The sequence below is a fragment of the Bos grunniens genome, chromosome 15 (assembly GCF_055505025.1).
Source record: "Bos grunniens cultivar Pamir isolate PY7600 chromosome 15, Bosgru_T2T1.0, whole genome shotgun sequence".
Lineage (NCBI taxonomy): Eukaryota > Metazoa > Chordata > Mammalia > Artiodactyla > Bovidae > Bos > Bos grunniens.
Window position 1 is genome coordinate 17,890,161 of NC_141179.1, and position 21,281 is coordinate 17,911,441.

At 39.7% G+C, this 21,281-nt stretch overlaps 1 protein-coding gene and 1 pseudogene across 2 annotated transcripts in view; one reads left to right on the forward strand and one right to left on the reverse strand.

Moving 5' to 3' along the window:
* The window catches only part of SLC35F2 (solute carrier family 35 member F2), a 58,328-nt gene that overhangs the window by 17,396 nt on the left and 19,651 nt on the right, over positions 1–21,281 (reverse strand). The gene's annotated exons all lie outside the window — the stretch shown is intronic.
* Positions 16,337–16,800, forward strand: LOC147357375 (uncharacterized protein C14orf119 homolog; annotated as a pseudogene).

The window sequence follows — 21,281 nt, forward strand, 5'->3', positions numbered from 1 at the left end:
TTGAATCAGGGTCTCCTGCATTGCAGGCGAATTCTTTCCCAACTGAGCTATCAGGGAGGAGGTATTAAAAATGATGTCTGGGTTTCTAGACTAGACAACTGGATGGATATGAGGTTGCTGACCAAGTCAGGGAATATAGGATGAGATGTAGGTTTAGGAAAGGGAGAGTATGAGTTCAGTGTGAGAGCACTAGAAGTTGAGGTGGCTGGAATGTCTAAGAAAAAAACATTAAGACATTTGTGACAGGCAGACTCTAAGATGGCCACAGTGAATCTGTTTCTGGATAGCTCTGTTCTGTGTAATCTCTTCCATTTGAACATGAGTTGGATCTTTAATTTGACTCTAACCATTAGAATTCAAATAAAATAATGGGATACCAGACTGTACAACACAGAGAATACACCCAACATTTTATAGTTACTACAAATGGAGTAAAACCTTTAAAAATTGTGAATCATTACATGGTACAGCTGTAATTTATATACTATTGTACATCAACTATACTTCAATATAAAAAAAAACCCAGGCTGCCACTTCCATGAATACATTAGATGAGGTTATAACTTCCATCTTGCTAGCCAACTCTACTGATTCTCTTCCTTACTGGTTCTAATCAAACAAGCTGCTATATAAAGAGGCCCACATGGCAAGGAACAAATGGTGGCCTCTGGTCAACAACCAGTAAGGAATTGAGACCCTGAGTCCACCAGTCTCCAAGGAAATAAATCTCACCAACATCAACACAAGCTTGGAAGCATTTTCTCCCCAGTCGTGGCTTCAGATGAGACTCCATCCCTAGCCAACATCATGACTGCAGCCTTATGAGAGATCTGAAGCGGAGAGCAGAGCTAAGCCATGCACAAATGCCTCATCCATCAAAACTATAAGATAACAAGTGTATTGTTTTAAGCCACTAAATTTGAGGCAATTTGTTATACAGTAGCAAGAGATAAAAAATACAAAGTTGAAACTCTGAACTTCAGAAAGACTGTATCTATATCTGTTTTGCTCTCCACTACATATCCAGTGCTAGCACTTTGCTGTCACTCAATAAATATTTGTCAAGTGAATGTAAATAGATAAAGAAATTACCAGATATGCCCAAACATATGGTCACCTCAAATATAAGACACTTTCCCACTTGTCCTATGAAGTGTAATAGTCGAAGAAAGACAACACATTACGAAAGTGCCATGATACAGAAACTAAGAGCACAAAAATATTTTAAGAAAGATGATATCAACAATACAACAGCCAAAACCTAAAGAGACAGAAAAAGGGTCATCATGGCTAAACAGACACAGTTGAAATGGCAAGCTGGAAGCTCCTAGATAGCTTGGAAAGAAAGCTTTTTGTTAGTGGTAGTAACTAAAGTCAGATTTCAGTGGGCTGAGTGAGTAGAATATCAGTAAATTAATGCACCAAAATTTCTTGCCAAGAGAATGCATTGGTCATAACAAACACTCTCTTCCAACAACACAAGAGATGACTCTACACAGGGGCATCACCAGATGGTCGATACTGAAATCAGATGAATTATATTCATTACAGCCAAAGACTGAGAAGCTCTATACAGTTAGCAAAAACAAGACTGGGAACTGACTGCGGCTCAGATCATGAACACCATACTGATTTCAATAAAATTCAGACTTGAAGAAAGTAGGGAAAATCACTAGGCCATTCAGGCATGACCTAAATCAAATCCCTTATGATTATACAGTGGAAGTGACAAATAGATTCAAGGGATTAGATCTGATAGAGTCTCTGAAAAACTATGGACAGAGGTTTGTAACACTGTACAGGAGCCGGTGATCAAAACCATCCCCAAGAAAAAGAAATGCAAAAAGGCAAAATGGTTGTCTGAGGAGGACTTACAAATAGCTGAGAAAAGAAAAGAAATGAAAGGCAAAGGAGAAAAGGAAAGATATACCCATCTGAATGCAGAGTTCCAAAGAATAGCAAGGAGAGATAAGAAAGCCTTCCTAAGTGATCAATGCAAAGAAATTGAGGAAAACAATAGAATAGGAAAGACTAGAGATCTCTTCAAGAAAATTAGAGATACCAAGGGAACATTTCATGCAAAGATGGGCACAATAAAGGACAGAAATGGTATGACCTAACAGAAGCAGAAGATATTAAAAAGAAGAGGCAAGAGTACACAGAAGAACTGAACAAAAAAGGTCTTAATGACCCAGATAACCACGATGGTGTGGTCACTCACCTATAGCCAGACATCCTGAAGTGTGAAATCAAGTGGTCCTTAGGAAGCATTACTACAAACAAAGTTAGTGGAGGGGATGGGATTCCAGCTAAAGTAATTCAAGTTCTAAAAGATGATGCTGTGAAAATGCTACACTCAATATGCCAACAAATTTGGAAAACTCAGCAGTAGCCACAGGACTGGAAAAGGTGAATTTTCATTCCAATTCCAAAGAAAGGCAAGGCCAAAGAATGTTCAAACTACTGCACAATTACAGTCATTTCACATGCTAACAAGGTCATGCTCAAAATACAAGCTAGGCTTCAACAGTATGTGAACCGAGAACTTCCAGATGTTCAAGCTGGATTTAGAAAAGGCAGAGGAACCACAGATTAAATTGCCAACGTCTGTTGGATCACAGAAAAAGCAAGGGAATTCCAGATAAACATCTACTTCTACTTCATTGACTACATTAAAGCCTTTGACTGTGTGGATCACAACAAATTGTGGAAAATTCTTCAAGAGATGGGAATACTAGACCGTATTGCCTGAGAAACTTGTATGAAGGTCAAAAAGCAACAATTAAAACCAGACATGGAACAATGAACTGGTTCAATATTGGGAAAGGAGTACATCAAGACTGTGTATTGTCACCCTGCTTATTTAACTGATATACAGAGTACATCATGTGAAATGCCAGTGTGGATGAATTGCAAACTGGAATTAAGATTGCCAGGAGAAATATCAATAACCTCAGATATGCAGATGATACTACTCTAATGGCAGAAAGCAAAGAAGAACTAAAGAGCCTCTTGATGAAAGTGAAAGAAGAGAGTGAAAAAGCTGGCTTAAAACTCAACATTCAAAAAACAAAGATCATGGCATCTGGTCCCATCACTTCATGGCAAATGGATGGGGAAAACAGTGGAAACAGTGACAAACTTTATTTTTTTGGGCTCCAAAATCACTGCAGACAGTGACTGCAGCCATGAAATTAAGACACTTGCTCCTTGAAAGAAAAGCTATGACCAACCTAGACAGTGCATTAAAAAGCAGAGACATTACTTTGCTGACAAAGGTTCGTATAGTCAAAGCTATGGGTTTTCCGGTAACCACTAACAGATGTGAGAGTCAGACCATAAAGAAATCTGAGTGCAGAAGAACTTATGCTTTCAAACTGTTGTCCTGGAGAAGACTCTTGAGAGTCCCTTGGACAACAAGGAAATCAAACCAGTCACTCCTAAAGAAATTAACCTTGAATATTCATTGGAAAGATTGCTGCTAAAACTTTGGCCACCTGATGCAAAGAGCTGACTCACTGGAAAAGGCCTTGATGCTGGGAAAGATTGAGGGTAGGAGTTGAAGGCCCAAGAGAGGATGAGATGGTTGAATGGCATCATCAACTCAATGGACATGAGTTTGAGCAAACTCTGGGAAATAGTGAAGAACAGGGAAGCCTGGCACGCTGCAATCCATGGGGTTGTAAAGAGTCGGACATGACTGATCGATGGAACAACAATGCACCAAACATAAACAGCTCTATTTTTTAAAGAAGATGAAAAGGAGAATAGGAATGGGGAAAGAGTTTGAAGAATAAGCAGCAGTGTTGAGGACAAGTTTTCTGCTAGCTTGTTTTTTTAACTATTATCTTGTCTGTAGACCAAGGAAACTTAAACAAGATTGGGAGATGGGCAGAAGGCAATATGGTGAAAACTTAAAAGGAACTTAAAAATAATTAAAAGCGATGATGAAGACATATAGTTCATGGAAGTTTCAGGGAGCAGGACTGAGAATCCTGGAACTTTTATTTAAATGTTCTCTACATAAATACTTTCTTCCAGAGTTGCTCTTAGCAAAATAGAAAATACCAATACCACGGAAGACACAGAATATCTGTTCTATGAATTTACAGTTTGGGGTTTGTTGTTGTTGTTGTTGTATTTTTTGGAATATTTGTTTCAGTAATTTGCAATTAACCTCAAACAATCCCAACACAGGCAAAAATAAAAAGGGGAAGCTTGCTGGGTGAGACAACCCTAATTATAGAGCATCTACCATGTGCCAGGCCATGAGAATACAAAAACTGGATAGGCACTTTCTGTGCCTCAAAGGCTCAGAGACCACTGGGGATAAGCAGGCATTTAAACTAGTAACTAGGGCACAGACAGACAAGCACAAAAATAGGCTAGTTACCAAAACTTCATGAGTTCACTAGACAGGCACAGTAAGGAGAGATATCTCAAGCAGAAGGAATACAAGTACCAAGGCCCAGGGCTCTAAAACAACATGGCACATTCAGGGATTTCAAGTGAGTTAGTACAGCTGTAGCTCAGAGGACAGGAGAGAAACACAGCGGCAGCAGATGATGGAAAAGTCAATAAAAGTGAGATCAAGAAAAGATCTAAAGTCAGTTCTAAAGCTGGTATCTTATCTGCTGATGGCAAGCTCATTGAAATCTTCTAAATAGAAGGGAAAAAAGTGACTAGCAAGGCAGAAACTGGGCATGCCTGGGTGCCTATATGTCATAACACAGCACCAAAACCTTACTCTTAATTCCTGCCAAATTAAAGAGGAAATTTGTCAGAGGCAGGTCTGTCTAATAAAATACGCAGTTTTCTGAATCAGACATGTGGTAGATAACAATGTGGTTAATCAAGATCCCAAAGGCAAAAGGAAAATGCACATTTAGAAAAAAGAACAACTCCATTTTGGACATGCTGGATTTTGTTTAAATTATGAGACAGTCAAGAAGAAATATCCAATAGACAGTTTGGAGTTGGGATAAAAAGATTGGATTGGAGAAATAAATTTGGGAATTATGATCATAAAAGTGGTAATTGAAGTTGGGATATAAATGAGATCACTAAAACATATACCTAAAAATTGAAAAGAAAAGAGGGTAAAAAAGAAACACCCAGGGAAACAGCAACATTTAGTAGGCAGAGGAGGAAGAGGAATTAGAGATGAGGATGAAAAGGCATGGCCAGAAAGATGCAGGGAGAGACCAAGCAAAAAATACTGGAAGCAAGAGTAAGTGGCATTTCAAGCAAAAGTGCTCTACAGTTTGAACTGCAGCAAATTTCTCCTGTTCTTTCTTCTTTACTCTCCACAAACCCAATCTCTACACTATAGAGGAGTCAACATTTTGCATGTTAATCAGAACACCTCCCTGCATTGGGAGTGTGGGAGCGTGGCATCTTAGCCACTGGATCAACAGGGCAGTCCCATCATAGTTTAATTTTTAAGTTTTGAAATTTCTTATAGAATATTAAAATATAACAAAGTACAAAGCATAATTAACATGTACTTGTGTACCTACCAGGCAGCTTAAGACGTAAAATACTGGTGACATCAACATTCCCCCTTGTGTTCTCCACAATATCTTAGCTCTCCTGAGATAAGTACTTTCTAGAACTTGGAATTTAACATCTCATGCATTTCCATATATTTTCATACTTATGTAAGTATCCCTGTGCAATATAAACAATTGTTTTGACTTTTAAATTTTTATATAAACAGCATCACACTATATGTATACTTTTTGCAACTTGCTGTTTTGAACAACATTGTCTCATTGATAATGATACATTAGTTCTAGTTCATTCCTTTCCACTCCTGTATAGTATTCCATTACGTGATTATATCACACTTCATGTATCCATTCTTTTATTGATTATTAGGTTGTATTCCAAATTTTTTTGCTTTTATAAACAATGCCTCTATAAATATTCATATGTATGTTTCTCAACATGCATATCTAAGTTTTTCTAGGTTTTATAAAATTTGTGCAAATGAGTTACTAATGTGTAATGTAAAATCTCCTCAGCACTCAGGATGGCCTGATGGGTAACACCTAGACATCTTCTGAAAGCAGTGAACTCAGAGTACCCTACAAATATAATAAGTTTCTATTTGTGTCATGAAGTTTAAAGGAATCATTTGCTTTAGAGATATATTTAATAGAATAATTGGTTTTAGAACATGTCTTCAGCTTTACTTATTTTGCTAAAATTCTCTTCAAAGGGTTATATTACTCCATGTAGCCTACTCTGTTACTTTCAAACAGAAGAAAATGAGGCAAATTTCACCCTTCAAGAGGCAGAAATGGTATCAAGAACTGTTCAGATCCAAAGACATTTTACTAGGCTACTGTAGGAATTATTCACCCAGGTGAGCAAAAGGTTCAGGACTTGCTCCCATAGAGTAGTATTCTTTCCAGGGATGCTCTTCTGGTCACAGGCTGATGAGGCAAACTGGATCTGCGGGTTGCTGCCTCTCTCTTGCATTCATTTCTTTCTGAAGGAGACAAGTTTGCATTGATTCTGGAAATTATGCTGTCCTATCCTAAGCAAAAGAAATTCATCACTTGGTCCCGTATGATGACCTGGGAACCTACAAGTGTATAGGCCAAAGCCAAAGAATGAAAAAGTGCATTCAGTTGGTGTCATTGTTCCCAGCCACACACTTTCCTCTGGAATATGTGAGGAAGGGTACCTGGCAAGGAAATGGTTCCAATTTTCTTGTATTTCATTGTTTAATGAACTCTTCCTTTCTTTAAATTTCTCTTTCTCTCTTCCATGGAACAAAGACTTGCTGGACTTCATTGTTAATCTCCATTTTTTTTAAATGAGGAAACTGGCCAGAAGAGCTGAGTGTATTGCCTAAGAAAACATCGGAGCCAAATGTATGCAAGTTCTCTGACCATTAAGCATCTGCTGTGCCCACTGGAGAACATGGTCTTAGGATAGGAAGTGAGGTCATCTCTCACGGCTGCTATCTTCTTACTCCTGAGCCTCTTTGTCCTCACTCACCTATCCCCACACCCCTTTTCCCACCCTCCTTCACTTCTCCATGATTTTATAACAGACCTTACATTTCCTTCTTCAAAGGATCCGTGCACTTCACTTTGCGGTCAGGAAAGAAAGGGTCTAGCCTGATTTCTCTGCTACCAGAGAAACTGATTTCTCTGCTACTGCTTCCCCATATGTCAGGAGGACATTGGCTGTCCAAAGTACTGGGCACCAAAAAGTTAATAAAGGAGCTGATAATTTTATTAAATTCAGAACATTTTTTTGCCCACCATAATAGGCTCAAAAGCAACTATAAATTTGAAACATGAGAATAAGAAATGTGGAACTAAGCCCTGTTCACGAATTGACAAAATTCCTCTAATAAGCCCAAATTTACATTCTTGTTGTTCAGTCACTTAGTCGTGTTGACTCTTTGCAACCCCATGGACTGCAACACACTAGGTTTCCCTCTGCTTCCCAATCTCTCAGAGCTTGCTCAAACTCACGTCCATTGAGTCAGTGATGCCATCCAAATCATCTCATCCACTGTGGCCCCCTTCTCCTCCTGCCTTCTATCGTTCCCAGCATCAGGCACTTTTCCAATGAGTTGTCTCTTCACATCAGGTGACCAAAGTATTGGAGCATCAGCTTCAGCATCAGTCCTTCCAATGAATTATTCAGGATTGATTTCCTTTAGGATTGATTGGTTTGATCTCCTTGCAGTCCAAGGGACTCTTAAGAGTCTTCTCCAACACCACAGTTCAAAAGCATCAATTCTTTGGTGCTCAGCATTCTTCATGGTCCACCTCTCACATCCATACATGACTACTGAAAAAAACATAGTTTTGACTAGACACACCTTTGTTGACAAAGTAATGTCTCTGTTTTTCAATATGCTGTCTAGGTTTGTCACAGCTTTTCTTCCAAGGAGGAAGTGTCTTAATTTCATAGCTGCCGTCACCATCCGTGGGGGTTTTGGAGCCTAAGAAAATAAAGTCTGTCACTGTTTCCATTGTTTCCCCATCCATTTGTCATGAAGTGATGGGACTAGATGCCATGATATTTGTTTTTTTGAATGTTGAGTTGTAAGTCAGCTTTTTCACTCTCCTCTTTCACTTTCATCAAGAGGCTCTTTGCTTTCTGCCATTAGGGTAGTGCCATCTGCATATCTGAGGTTATTGATATTTCTCCCGGCAATCTTAATTTCAGTTTGTGGTTCATCCATGCTGGCATTTCACATGATGTACTTTGTATATCAATTAAATAAGCAGGGTGACAATACACAGTCTTGATGTACTCCTTTCCCAATATTGAACCAGTTCATTGTTCCATGTCTGGTTTTAACTGTTGCTTCTTGACCTTCATACAGGTTTCTCAGGCAATACGGTCTGGTATTCCCATCTCCTGAAGAATTTTCCACAATTTGTTGTGATCCACACAGTCAAAGGCTTTAATGTAGTCAATGAAGCAGAAGTAGATGTTTACCTGGAATTCCCTTGCTTTTTCTGTGATCCAACAGACGTTGGCAATTTAATCTGTGGTTCCTCTGCCTTTTCTAAATCCAGCATAAATATCTGGAAGTTCTCAGTTCATGTACTGTTGAAGTCTAGTTTGGAGGATTTTGAGCATGACCTTGCTAACATGTGAGATGACTGCAATTGTGAGGTAGTGTGAGCATTCTTTGGCATTGCCTTTCATTGGGATTGGAATGAAAACTGACCTTTTCCAGTCCTATGGTTACTGCTGAGTTTTCCAAATTTGTTGGCATATTGAGCCAACAAAGGTCCGTCTAGTCAAGGCTATGGTTTTTCCTGTGGTCATGTATGGATGTGAGAGTTGGACTGTGAAGAAGGCTGAGCGCTGAAGAATTGATGCTTTTGAACTGTGGTGTTGGAGAAGACTCTTGAGAGTCCCTTGGACTGCAAGGAGATCCAACCAGTCCATTCTGAAGGACATCAGCCCTGGGATTTCTTTGGAAGCAATGATGCTAAAGCTGAAACTCCAGTACTTTGGCCACCTCATGCGAAGAGTTGACTCAGTGGAAAAGACTCTGATGCTGGGAGGGATTGGGGGCAGGAGGAGAAGGGGACAACAGAGGATAAGATGGCTGGATGGCATCACTGACTCGATGGATGTGAGTCTGAGTGAACTCTGGGAGTTGGTGATGGACAGGGAGGCCTGGCGTGCTGTGATTCATGGGGTTGCAAAGAGTCGGACACAACTGAGCGACTGAACTGAACTGAACTGAACTGAGTGCAGCACTTTCACAGCATCATCTTTTAGGATTTTAAATAGCGCAACTGAAATTCCATCACTTCCACTAGCTTTGTTCATAGTAATGCTTCCTAAGGCCCATTTGATTTCACACTCCAGGATATCTGGCTCTAGGTGAGGGATTACATCATCATGGTTATCCAGGTCTTTAAAATCTTTTTTGCATAGTTCTTCTGTGTATTCTTGCCACCTCTTCTCAATATCTTCTGCTTCTGTTAGGTTTCTACTGTTTCCTTATTGTGCTTTATTGTGTCTATTTTTGCATGAAATGTTCCCGTGGCATGTCTAAGTTTCTTGAGGAGACTTCTATTCTATTGTTTTCCCATTCTAATGTCTTTCCCATTCTATTGTTTTCCTCTATTTCTTAGAATTGTTCACTTAAGAAGGCTTTCTTATCTCTCCTTACTATTCTTTGGAACTCTGCATTCAGATGGGTATATCTTTCCTTTTCTCCTTTGCCTTTCTCTTCTCTTTTGTTTCAGCTATTTGTAAGTCCTCCTCAGACAACTATTTTGCCTTTTTGCATTTCTTTTTCTTCAGGATGGTCTTGATCACTGCCTCCTGTACAGTGTTAGAAACCTCTGTTCATAGTTCTTCAGGCACTCTGTGTATAAGATCTAATCCCTTGAACCTATTTGCCACTACCACTGTATAATCGTAAGGCATTTGATTTAGGTCATACCTGAATGGCCTAGTGATTTTCCCTACTTTCTTCAATTTAAGTCTGACATTTGCAATAAGGAGGACATTCAAGTGTTAGTCACTCGGTTGTATCTGATTCTTATTCAACCCCCTGGACTGTAGGCAGGCTCCTCTGTCCATGGGATTTCCCAGGCAAGCATACTGTAGTGGGTTGCCATTCCCTTCTCAAGGGGATCTTCTGGACCCAGAAGTCATATTCCAGTCTCCTGCATTGCAGGCAGATTCTTTACCATCTAAGCCAACCAGGTGAGATCCATTTACATTCTAAAATAGCACACTTAAGAAAGTTATCCTCCCACTATAAAGTATACCTATCTTCTAAAAAAAAAAAAAGAGAGAGTCATAAATTGAGTATGGAGATTAAAGTTACAGCAATGCACTTCTCTTGGCTCCAAATCTTAATGACCTCATCTATAACGGAAGAGGAAGAGAGCAAGAACCAAAGGGAGAAAGAGAGACAGAAAGAGGAGCTGAAGGGGTTGGAGGCCGCACGGGGGAGAAAGAAGAGGAAACGACTCAGACATGTACGGAGAGATACCAAAGGCCACAAAACAACTTTTGTTACTTATGGCTTCATATGTAAGCATTTGAACTTCACAAAATCCTAGTTCATATGAATTCTGAGTTAAACACAGGGACTCTCTCTATACCATAATAAAGCCTGTCCTCTTTAAGGGAAGTTGCCAGAAGCAACGTGCATCTAACCATGGGACATATCCTGTCACTGTTTTTCAAACGGAACCTCTACTGAAGTGAACTTCAATGACAGGATATGATCCAGCTCCAAGACGTGTTTCCCAAGGCAGCTTCATGCTGTGAGAGCTGGCCCACACAGCATGAAGCAGAACAAATAAGTCATGGACATCAGGGGTAGGGGTGGGGAAACAGGTAGAAATGTAACTAACCACATTACTCATTCTGACCACATTACTCATTGGATATATTGTACAAATTTAAGAATTTAAGGAATAAAGGAAGAAGAGATTCCACGCCATTTTATTTCCTCCCTTCTTTCTTCTAGAAAACCTGAAGTATGTATTTTAATATCCCATCCATTCTAAAACTCATACTTATGCATATGCTTTCCAATGAAACTATAATTTCTCTTATTTATTTATTCAGTCAGTAAACTCTTTGATCAAGAACTTACTAAAGTTTCTTGGGTGCCTAATATGGGCTACTATTTGCTCATGTGTGTGTTATTTGCTCAGTGGCATCTGACTCTTTGTGACCCCATGGACTACAGGCCACCAGGCTCCTATGTCCATGGAATTCCCCAGGTGAGAATACTGGAGTGGGTAGCCATTCCCTTCTCTGGGGGATCTTCCGGACCCAGGGATCAAACCCATGTTTCCTGCATTACAGGCAGATTCTTTACCTTCTGAGCCACCAGGGAAGCCCCCCAATATGTGTTATACACGAAGAATTTAGAACTTTAAAGGCCTATGTATTTCCTGGTCCCAGGCCTTCTTCTCTAAAGATGCTCTTGCTGTGTGCCTTGAAAATAATACCCACATGCCTCTATCCTAGCACCCACCATGCTGCTTGTGGTTCTTCTTCCAAGACTCTAAGCTCCCGGAGGAGAGTAACATTATAGAAACACAGTGTTATGTCTCAGACCTACGCTGCCAGGTTGCGCATAATCAGCTAAAGGCAGGATTTAGAATTAAAGCTTAAAGACTTCTATAGAGCCATCTTCTTGGGGAGATTTTTAAATCTATCATACCTGCCATCTGTAAATACCTGAGATAGAATAATAACTTGAGCACTTCTATAAAAAGTCTTATTACAAATCTGAAAAGAATAAATCCTCACATTTAGCACATAGAATATCCAGTGTACATTAGTGCTTTAAATTAGACTGGAAGGAAGCTAGAAAATAAATGATAGATTTTCTTTACATTGTAGCAGCCTAGATGACCTGTTATATTCTTTCTATAGCCACATTTCTATGATTCAGAAATTTAGCCATCTAATTAATAATAAGCATAAGTAGCTAGCAGTTTTGAGGAACCAACATTCTGATGTAATAAAGGCATATTCAAAATGGCCAGCTTTTTCATTCTCCTTTTTCACCTTCATCAAGAAGCTTTTTAGTTCCTCTTTGCTTTCTGCCATAAGGGTCTTGTCATCTGCATATCTGAGGTTAGTGCTACTTCTTCCAGCAATCTTGATTCCAGCTTGTGATTCATCCAGCCTGGCATTCTGCATGATGTATTCTGCATATGAAAGGTCGTTGCTGAACCACAAAAGACACCAGGATTCTTGGCCTCCAGAGGAGAAGAATTCATTCTTGAGGCGAATGATCACATTCTTAAGGAGGCTTAATCACACAGAGCTTTTGTGTAAAAAAGTTTTATTAAAGTATAAAAAAGACAGAGAAAGCTTTTAACATAGACATCAGAAGGGGGCAGAAAAAGTGCCCCCTTGTTAGTGTTAGCAATGGAGTTATACACTTTTTAACTACTTATTACAATGAGTCGAAAGAACATCTGGAGGTTATAAAGACCCACTCCCATAATTTACATTTTAAGATTACAGGATTAGCCAGAAGGTTTTTTCCAGAAACTGTCCTCAAGCAGGATACATTATTGTTATATAATCCTAAGAAATGTAGAGGAAAAAAGTTTGTCCTTTCCTCCTCCTTTAGAATTCCAGACCCTTATCTCCTCCTCAAGAACCCCAGACCCCTCTCTCCTTGGGGACCACCAGACTTATCAACCTGCCTAGGAACTGACTCTCTCACATATAAGTTAAATAAGCAGGGTGACAGTATACAGTCCTGACGCACTCCTTTCCCAGTTTGAACTACTCCATTGTTCTAGTCCAAGGCTCTACATAGTGCTTCCAATTCTGAGCTCTCTCAGCTCTGAATCCATGGAACGAGTGGCAGCAATGCATGGGCTATCTAGGAGCTGTTTTTGACACTTCAAAAAGCTTAACAACACTTTGGACACTTTCTGGCAAGAATGCAAAAATGATACATTATTTATGGTGTGGAGAGGTACAATTTCTAACAATTTTATTTCTAGGAAAATACCCCAAAGACAATCTGGGAAAAATACAAAGGTGTATATACAGGCTATTCACTGCAGCAGTATTTATAAAGTCTAAAGAGAAAATCCTATATGTCTCCCAATAGTGTTGCAGGAAAGAAAGTGGGCCTGAGAGAATGGTCACATCCTAGGTCTCAGGTGAGTGTCTGGAATGGCTGCCAAGCAAGGGTTCTTGGCTTCACACAGGAAAGAATTCAAGCGCTAACCACAGTAAAGTGAAAGAAGGTTTACTCAGGGCAAAACACCCCACAGAGTATGGGCCACCTCAGAAGATGAGAAGCACCAGGGTACAGGGTTGTCGGTTTTTATAGGGGTGGGTAATCTCAGAGGCTAATGAGTGGGAAGATTATTCCAACTATTTTGGGGAAGGGATGGGGATTTCCAGGAACTGGGCCACTGCCCACTTTTCAGTCTTTTATGGTCCAGTCTCAGAACTGTCATGTCATTTAGCTGATCTATTACGAGTGTATACTGAGTCTTAAGGCCTAGTGGAAGTCAGTCATCTGCCATCTTAGACCTAGTTGGTTCTAACCAGTTTATGTCCTGTCCTCAATGCCTGTCATTCTTTTAAAGGTTATGTCCCACTGCCTTCCTACCTCAGGGAACTAGCTTAATAAATACAGAAGAGTACTATGTAAAAAGCAAAGCAAATATCTCTATACACTCTATAAAATGACTGCTGAGATATACTAAAAAATAAGCGTGGAGGAAAGTGGGCATGGAGTGCAAACATGTACCTATATATGTTAATATTTTCAAGTGAAAATAGGTAACTGCTTTTAAAGTTACCTATAAGTCAGAAGAGAGAAAAAGTAAGAGATATATTATGTCTGAATATGCCTTGGTTTATAAATTTGTAAATTTTAATTTTAAAATAAGCTACATATAAAATTTAAAAACAAAATGTTACATGAACCTAAAAGGATGTCTTAAGTTGGTGGCAAAACCAAATAGGAATTATTTCAAATGACTTTAAAACATACTAATTTGTGACAACCTAGAATGGTGGGCTGGGGTGCGAGGTGGGAGGGAGTTTCAAGAGGGAGGGGACGAATGTATACCTATGGCTGATTCATGCTGATGTGTGACAGAAACCAACACAGCATTGTAAAGCAATTATCCTTCAATTAGAAATAAATGAACTTTAAAAAATACACTAATTTGATAGTAAATTCTTAATAGAATACACCATAGGAACAATAAGAACTGCAAAATGCCTTAAACACCTTGAGAGGTAGTGTAGATATTATTTTGAAACTGTATGCATATTGTGGAATAAAACAAGTAAGAAAGTATATTAATGTATTGCTTTCTGGTGCAGGAAAAAGACTGGAACCCCAGTCATACCAAATGGCAAGAAACTTGAGTGAAGTCATGACAAAAAGGCCATCTAGGCATCAATAAGAGCAACTACACTGGATTGAAATGCCTCTAGTATGTTTGAATCCGTGAAGCAGGGCTTTCCTGATGGTGCAGTGGTAAAGAATCTGCCTGCCAATGCAGGGACACGGGTTAGATCCCTGGTCGGGGGAATCCCACATGCCACAGGGCAACTGAGCCCATCCACCACTACTGGGCCCGTGAGCTGCAACTCCTGGAGCCTGCACACCTGGAGCCCGTGCTCTGCAACAAGAGACTGCACAGCAATGAGAAGCCTGTGCAACCAAGAGCAGGCCCCGCTCTCTGCAACTAGAGAAAGCCTGAGTGTGCAGCAGCAAAGACACAGCACAACCAAAGGTAAATAAATAAATAAAATTCGTGTTATTAAGAAAGAAAAGGAAAATCATTCCTGGTTCTCTTTCTCTGGGAAACCCCCAATCTATCTGCCTACAATTGGCCATCTTTGGTGGATGCTAGGGAACCAATCCGAAGAAGGCAATGCAACCCACTCCAGTACTCTTGCCTGGAAAACCCCATGGACGGAGGAGCCTGGTGGGCTGCAGTCCATGGGATTGCTAAGAGTCAGACACGACTGAGCGACTTCACTTTCACTTTTCACTTTCATGCATTGGAGAAGGAAATGACAACCCACTCCAGTGTTCTTGCTTGGAGAATCCCAGGGACAGGGGAGCCTGGTGGGCTTCCACCTATGGGGTCGCACAGAGTCGGACACAACTGAAGTGACTTAGCAGCAGCAACAGGGAACCAATCTGGGCTTCCCAGGTGGCTCAGTGGCTAAAGAATCCACCTGCAGTGCAGGAAACTCAGGTTCAATCCCTGGGTCAGGAAGATCCCCTGGAAAAGGGCATAGCAACCCACTTTGGTATTCTTGCCTGGAGAATCCCAAGGACAGAGGATTACGGGCTACTCCATAGGGTCACAAAGAGCTGGATACAACTGAAGTGACTTAGCACACACACACACAGGGAACCAATCCATTATTTTGAAAACTAGTAAATGGAAAGAAGCAAACATTTATCCTGCCCTTCCTATACAAATTATACCTCAGAGCAATGAGTTGATGACAGGAAATTCATCTTTGTAGAAATACGTATATAATAAATAAACATGGAATGACAGAAAGACAATATAACTTTACAACTCCTGATAAAATAATGAATCTAGGCAATAAAACTTTATAGCTCCTAACATAACAGAAAGAAAAAAGACATGCAAACATTATGCACTTCCTGAAGACAGTACACAGTATCTACAAAACTGTCTTGCCAAAATTGTAGGACCACAAAGTTTTTAATAGGGGTCCATGAATCAGGCCCATGAAAATATTCTGGGAAATACATGAACTTGGATGGGTAAAAAATACATCCTGATCTTCAGTAACATTAAACTGAAGTTTAAATTCCCTTCGATTGCAAACATAGGTAACAAATTATAGAGATATTACTATTAGCGGTGCCTATAACTTTGCTGCCAAAGATTTTACAGATATTTTCATATCATATGACAACTGTTGGCTGGAATTTCAAAACATCATTACTACTCCAAAATGATGGTAGTTAAAGACCCATTGTGAGATCTTTAATCTAACATATTTTTTTAAGAGAGCACATATATTAACATCATATTGTGTTTTTAATAATTTAATACCTAAATAGAGATAATGGGTTTCCTCTATAATCCTATGCATTTTATTTTTTGCATTTAAAAACATTATTCTGAGAAGGAAATACTGTAAACCCACCGGAAAGATACAGTCAGCAAAACCCAGAGTGTGGAAAACTCTCTAGCACATATGAACTGTCTCTTTAAAAATAAACTGCAAGAGACCAGACGTGCCTGGGTTGCCTGACTGGCCTTTCTTATAAGTTTTCAGAAAACAGAAGCACAATAGTTGGAGTCCAAGCATTCTTGTGATGGTCTCCAGGTACCCTGTGAGAGGAAAGGGGAGGGTGCCCCTGGAATCATCTTCCTCTTCAATGCCGCTCCCCTGCCCTTCTCCCTTATCCTCTGTCACAGACACTTCTAACTCTTCCCCTCCCCCATGTCTTACATCACTTCCCAGAAGATGAAGTGTATCCTTTCCTGGTTTGCCAGCTGGTCGGGTTCTCAGTGTGAACCTTTCCAACAGAACCTGGTAGCTAAGACAGTATTGGGAAAATTACAGCCACTGCTTGAAAGTCTGGAGCGGCTCAGTGTGTCTGGAGCAAACACACTATCTTGTATCTTTGAGTGCCAGTTGCATCTTCGGGATAAATGGTTCTGAGGTTGGGCTGAGCAACAGCACAGTGAATTTGTCAGGCAGCTGAAGGTCAGTAAGGCAGGCTTTGTGGCAAAATTTTACTATGCTGTGGCTGCTACAGCTGCTGCAGAATGCTAGGCATTAAAAATCAAAGAAGATAACCAGAGCGAACGGCATCAAGGCCACAACTTTACCACGAGAACTTCAAACATGTCACTTAAAGATCTGGAGATGGTGTCCCGATTAGCTGACGGAACTCGGTGATCAGTACAAGCCTGGTGATTTCAACAGCCTATCAGCTGGACTCCTAGTGTAAATGTTTTCCATTTAAGCAAATCCAGATCAGCAGTCTGCCGCCTAACTTACTTCTTTCCAAGACAAGTCAAACCCTCAAGAATTTAAAGATTTCCTTGGCAACTATAATCAAAAGGAATCTACACATTATAACTCAAGCCTATTGTTAGCCTACAGGGGTATCAAACACAGCTCTTGAACTCCAGAAATGGAAGAATGGTGAAAAAAGGTCATGTTTTTATAATTTAGCTGGCTTTCAGGTACCTGGTTTTACCACCACTACCAAATTCTGGCGTAATTATCTGTCATCCCAACTACTAGCTTTTCTAGTTATGATTTAGTAAAAGTATGAAAAAAATCAGATTAGCTACTCCTTTCTCCACCCTGATGCTTGTCTGAGTCTAAGTAACAATGACTTTTTTTCTAAACTATATGAGACATCCTTGGAGCTGGCAACAGATAGTCTTATTCTATAAGTTTGCTCTACAACAATAAACAATATGAAAAAAGTGACACTCTTTACAAGTTGAAGGGCTTATTTTTTATATCAAAATAAAGAATGAATTTTGAGAACCAAAAAAATAAATAAACTGCAAGAATAAAAGAGTCAAAAAAAGAAAAAGACAATAGAAAAGAGCCAAGAGGAAGAGGAAACATATAGAAGGAAGAGATGTAGATATAACAATCTTTAAAAATGCATGGTACTTATGTGCATCTTTATATAAACAAACTATTTTTAAAATTAAGTTATAATTGGGGAAACTTAAAAAGCCTCTTGATGAAAGTGAAAGAGGAGAGTGAAAAAGTTGGCTTAAAGCTCAACATTCAGAAAATGAAGATCATGGCATCTGGTCCCATCACTTCATGGGAAATAGATGGGGAAACAGTGGAAACAGTGTCAGACTTTATTTTTTTGGGCTCCAAAATCACTGCAGATGGTGATTGCAGCCATGAAATTAAAAGACGCTTACTCCTAGGAAGGAAAGTTATGACCAATCTAGATAGCATATTCAAAAGCAGAGACCTTACTTTGCCAACAAAGATCCGTCTAGTCAAGGCTATGGTTTTTCCAGTGGCCATGTATGAATGTGAGAGTTGGACTGTGAAGAAAGCTGAAGACCGAAGAATTTATGCTTTTAAACTGTGGTGTTGGAGAAGACTCTTGAGAGTCCCTTGGACTGCAAGGAGATCCAATCAGCCCATTCTAAAGGAGATCAGCCCTGGGATTTCTTTGGAAGGAATGATGCTAAAGCTGAAACTCCAGTACTTTGGCCACCTCATGCGAAGAGTTGACTCATTGGAAAAGACTCTGATGCTAAGAGGGATTAGGGGCAGGAGGAGAAGGGGACAACAGAGGATGAGATGGCTGGATGGCATCACCAACTCGATGGATGTGAGTTTGAGTGAACTCCAGGAGTTGGTGATGGACAGGGAGGCCTGGTGTGCTGCAATTCATGGGGTCACAAAGAGTCAGACACAACTGAGAGACTGAACTGAACTGAAGAGACTAGCTATATGATAGTAAGGAATTATTGCTAATTTTTAGGTGGAATAATAGTACTATGACTATGTTTCTTAAGTCCTTATCTTACATTTTGAGATTAATACTGAAATATTTATGCATGAAATTATATGATGCTTGAGATTTACTTTAGGATGATCCAGGAAGGGCGAAGTGGAGAAGTATGAAAGAAATGAGCTGATAATTATTGGTTGATCTGTATATCACAGCAGGTAATAGTCTCTACTTTTATTTAAATGTTCCCATAATTTTTTTAAGCCTAACATAAACCTCACATTTACCCATGATAAGACTATTCAGATAAACTCAAATATCACATTTACTTACTTTCAGTTATAGTTATACCAACCAAATGTAGGAACACTCATTTTCTCTTACTAATCAGAAGCTTTAGTATCTGATTAGTTAAAAGAGAGAGAGGGAAAAAAAATTCATTATTATTTAACAAATACAAGTTTTAAAAGTTTCAAAATATAAAATTCTCAGGAGAGAAGTAATGAAAACAGGTTTATAATGGAGGAAAACCTAGATTGCTGATCTAATAAAATGTCTCATATAGTATTCTATTTAGTATGTATTTGGCTCACCAGATAGGTTGTAGTACGAAGTCAAGTGGGCCTTAGGAAGCATCACTACAAACAAAGCTAGTGGAAGTGATGGAAATCCAGCTGAGGCATTTCAAATCCTAAAAGATGATGCTGTTAAAGTGCTGCACTCAATATGCCAGCAAATCTGGAAAACTCAGCAGTGGTCACAGGACTGGAAAAGGTCAGTTTCATTCCAATCTCTAAGAAAGGCAATGCCAAAGAATGTTCAAACTACCGCACATTTGCATTCATCTCACATGCTAGCCAAGTAGTACTCAAAATTCTCCAAGCTAGACTTCAACAGTACCTGAATTGAGAATATCCAGATGTGCAAGCTAGATTTAGAAAAGGCAGAGGAACCCAGAGATCAAATTGCCAACATGCACTGGATCATAGAAAAAGCAAGAGAATTCCAGAAAAACATCTACTTCAGCTTTATTGACTACACTAAAGCCTTTGACTGTGTGGATCACAAGAAATTGAGGAAAATTCTTCAAGAGACAGGCATAACACACCACCTTACCTGCCTCCTGAGAAATCTGTATGCAGATCAAGAAGCAATAGTTAGAACTGGACATGTAACAAAGGATTGGTTCCAAATTGGGAAAGGAGTACATCAAGGTTGTATATTGTCACCCTGTTTATTTTACTTATATGCAGAGTACATCAGGTGAAATGCTGGGCTGGATGAAGCACAAGCTGGAATCAAGATTGCCAGGAGAAATATCAATAACCTCAGATACGCAGATGACACCACCCTTATGGCAGAAAGTGAAGAAGAACTGAAGAGCCTCTTCATGAGACCAAAAGAGGAGAGTAAAAAAGCTGGCTTAAAACTCTACATTCAAAAAACTAAGATGTTGGCATCTGGTCCCATCACTTCATGGAAAACAGATGGGGAAACAATGGAAACAGTGAAAGACTTTATTTTCTTGGGCTCCAAAATCACTGCAGATGGTGACTGCAGCCATGAAATTAAAAGTCACTTGCTCCTTAGAAGAAAAACTATGACAAACCTAGACAGTATATTAAAAAGCAGACATTACTTTGCCGACAAAAGTCTGTCTAGTCAAAGCCATGGCTTTACCAGTAGTCATGTATGGATGTGAGAGTTGGACTATAAAGAAAGCTGAGCACCGAAGAATTGATGGTTTTGAACTGTGGTGTTGGAGAAGACTCTTGAGAGTCCCTTGGACAGCAAGGAGATCCAACCAGTCCATCCTAAAGGAAATCAGTCCTGAATATTCACTGGAAGGACTGATGCTGAAGGTGAAACTCCAATACTTTGGCCACCTGATGCAAAGAACTGACTCATTGGAAAAGACCCTGATGCTGGGCAAGATAGAAGGCAGGAGAAGAGGACGACAGAGAACGAGATGGTTGGATGGCATCACCAACAAGACAGACATGAGTCTGAGCAAGCTCCAGAAGTTGGTGATGGACAGGGAAGCCTGGAGTGCTGCAGTCCATGGGGTCACAAAGAGTCAGACACAACTGAGCAACTGAACTGAACTGTAGGTTGCAGGCTTTTGCCAAAGTATTACATTTCTCTAGTCCTGTACAGGAGCAAGGGTCCACTGACAATCAATCCTAAGTGCTTGGATACCAAGAGTAGAAAAAAAGACGTCATGAAGTAAGGGGAGACTTTCTTTTGTCTTTGTCCTAGATTCACCAAACAACATCAGATCTTGTAGTTCCTAAGTAGATTTTTCAGTTGGGATGACTTCACTGTAACCAGCTGTCAAATTTAACAGTGACAATTCTTGTTATAAATTGTTGTGCTTAGTCACTCAGTCCTGTCCAACTCTTTGAGACCCTACGGACTATAGCCAACCAGGCTCCTCCATTCTTGAGACTCTCCAGGCAAGAATACTGGTGAGTGTGTAGATCCCTTCTCCAGGGGATCTTCTCAACCCAAGGATCAAACCTGCATCTCCTGCATTGCAGGTGGATTCTTTACCATCTCAGCCACTAGGGAAGCCCCCATTATAAATTAATACATTTATTTTCAAGTATAAATGTAAGTTTCAACAGCAAGAGCCCCACTTTATCTAGAGCCCAACCACACCCAAATGAACTGACCATGATGTTCCAGATATACAGAAGTATAAAATTCCCCTAAGGAACAGGAATTCAGAGATTCAGCTATCAGCTTTTTTTTTTTTTAATTTTTTTTTTTTGAGGTAAGATTTTTTTATTTTAATTGGAGGTTAATT